General features: G+C 39.9%; 1 protein-coding gene across 1 annotated transcript in view; it reads left to right on the top strand.

The window, feature by feature from the left end:
• LOC309567826 (uncharacterized protein) overlaps window positions 1–43 on the top strand; it is a 121,530-nt gene extending 121,487 nt beyond the window's left edge. The window contains exon 29 of the mRNA XM_082273311.1: window positions 1–43. This exon is cut by the window's left edge and continues 131 nt beyond it. The gene's annotated coding sequence lies outside the window, so the exon portion shown is untranslated.
• The last annotated feature ends 2,123 nt before the right edge of the window (window positions 44–2,166 follow it).

The raw sequence follows: 2,166 nt of genomic DNA, 5'->3' as shown, positions 1-2,166 counted from the left end.
CTGCCTCATCATTTTTTTCTATTATAAATACATATGCCTCTGCCAGTACCTAGTTCTTCACGAAATGTGAGCCTCTTTTGATTCTGTGTTCAAATATACACTCATGGATGGGAGCAGATGTGATAAAAAAAAGTAGCATTGGTGTGGGTGGTCACAGATATAACAACTGTACACTGTATACCAATACAATATACATTGTTGAACAAGGGAAATTATATAAAAAAAAAAAATCATAAGTATGAATTCCCCTGCATCTAGGAGCAGTATGGCCTACCTGTGCTGCAGTGTCATTTTGTGGCTGCAATACGTATTTCATAATGCAGCCACTCATGTAGGTACCTTCTGCAAATACTTACTCAGCCAAAAAAAAGAAAAACTTTGGGCTATGTATGGTATTTATTTAAAGTATTTACTTACTTTACCATGAGCATAAATGGATAAATATACCTGATCCTGTTTTGTAAATCATGCAATGAATGCAAAAAAAAAAAGAAGCAAAAAGCATCTGTACATATATGCTCCTAAAGGGCAGATTTCTAACAAAGGATGTCATGGAAACCTCCTTGGAAGGTTGCCAGCATACAGTAGATTCAGCTGTAATTTTTTCATAATAAAAATGTCAGTAGGTACTCTTTTATCTAATATTTTAAGAACCCAATTAGCATTATTTATTAACACGGTGCAGAGTACAGGTATTTTCACGAATCCATAGCAACCAATCAAAAAGCATCTTTCATTAGTCTGACTAAACAAGCTGCGAGTACTGTACTTATCCATTGACCTCCATGCCAGATAGATGCCAAAAAGAACTGGACAGTTGGTCCGGTATGTGGTAATTATATGTATAATTAAAGTCTAGGGCTGGAAGAATTAAAAGTAAAAACCCCTCCCCCCCTCATGACAAGGGTTAAATGCTTGTTTCATCTGGGGAGAAATGACAAGACTGCATTTTTCACCTTACCCCTGCAACAGCACTGTCCTTATTCACCTCCAATGCGGTCCCTCTACTGTGGAGTCCGTCTGCGGACTCTGTTTATCTCAGCGGGGGATCGATCCACCGATCCCCCGCTGAGCAGGCGGATGGCTGCTCTGTCTCCGATCTGTGTGCGGAGACAGAGCTGTCAGGTCCCCGCTGTTCTCTATGGGGAAATCGGATGGGAACGGACTGACTGTCCATTCTCATTCGATCCCATTTGATCCGCTGGACGGATAGAAAATAGGGTTTCCATCCGTCCAGATTTGACGGATCGGATGTCAGTGGACATGTCTCCGCTGACATCCGATGCCCCATAGAGATACATGAGGCATCCGTTCAGATCAGCCAAAAAAATGGACAGGTGGATCTGAACGTTCCACCTGTGTGAAAGGGGCCTAACGCAGCATTGTACATAGGGTATGTGAGTGTGAGAGTCCTAGGCGGCTGTGAGGACTCGGTTAGAGAGACTCTGCTGGAGCAAGGAATAAGGTAAGTATTTCACCAAATTCCTCTACCCATTGGCAAAAAAAGAGAATGTTAGCTCTTGCAACATGGATGCCCCCACTGAAATTGTAGGTTTTTTTTTTTTTTGTGCCTGGAGTTGGGATTTAAAGTTTACCATAAACATTTCTTGACATGCCACATTAACATATTTTTATTTTCTTTCACTTTTACGTTCTAAAATGTTGTTTTTTTTTTTTTTTTTTGTAGCTTCTAGCAATTGACGTTGCCTAGCTTGAAGTATAACTAAGGGAAAAACTTTTTTTTTTTGTATTGGATTGAGTGGAGAGGAATAAGAATCCCTGTCCGTTTTTATTGATGCCAGCTTGTGCCCCTGTTATGGAGATTCACCCTCTCTATTTATTCTATTTACCATATTCATTGAAAGTGAAAGTAAAAGAAAATTCCCAATTTTGGGTTGTCCCCAGAAAAGTAATAAAGGGGAAATCTTCCAATGGGGAACACTGGTTCAGGTGACCTGGGTGTCCCCCAGGAATTTGCTTAATCTACAGGGATTTCCTCTCACTTCCTGTTTGGCTATGGGACAGGAAGTGAAGGGAAATCTCTGAAATGGGACACAGATGTAAAAAAAAAAATATATATAACACGGGTTAAAACCTTCTCTTATTCTATCCAAAATGAGAAAAAAAAGTTTTGCGTATAATTGTACAAAACAAAATCCACGAGAG

This window comes from Pelophylax lessonae, assembly GCF_965119305.1.
Source record: "Pelophylax lessonae genome assembly, chromosome: 1".
Lineage (NCBI taxonomy): Eukaryota > Metazoa > Chordata > Amphibia > Anura > Ranidae > Pelophylax > Pelophylax lessonae.
The sequence above is the reverse complement of the archived record's forward strand: the minus strand, read 5'-3'. Positions and strand labels throughout refer to the sequence as shown.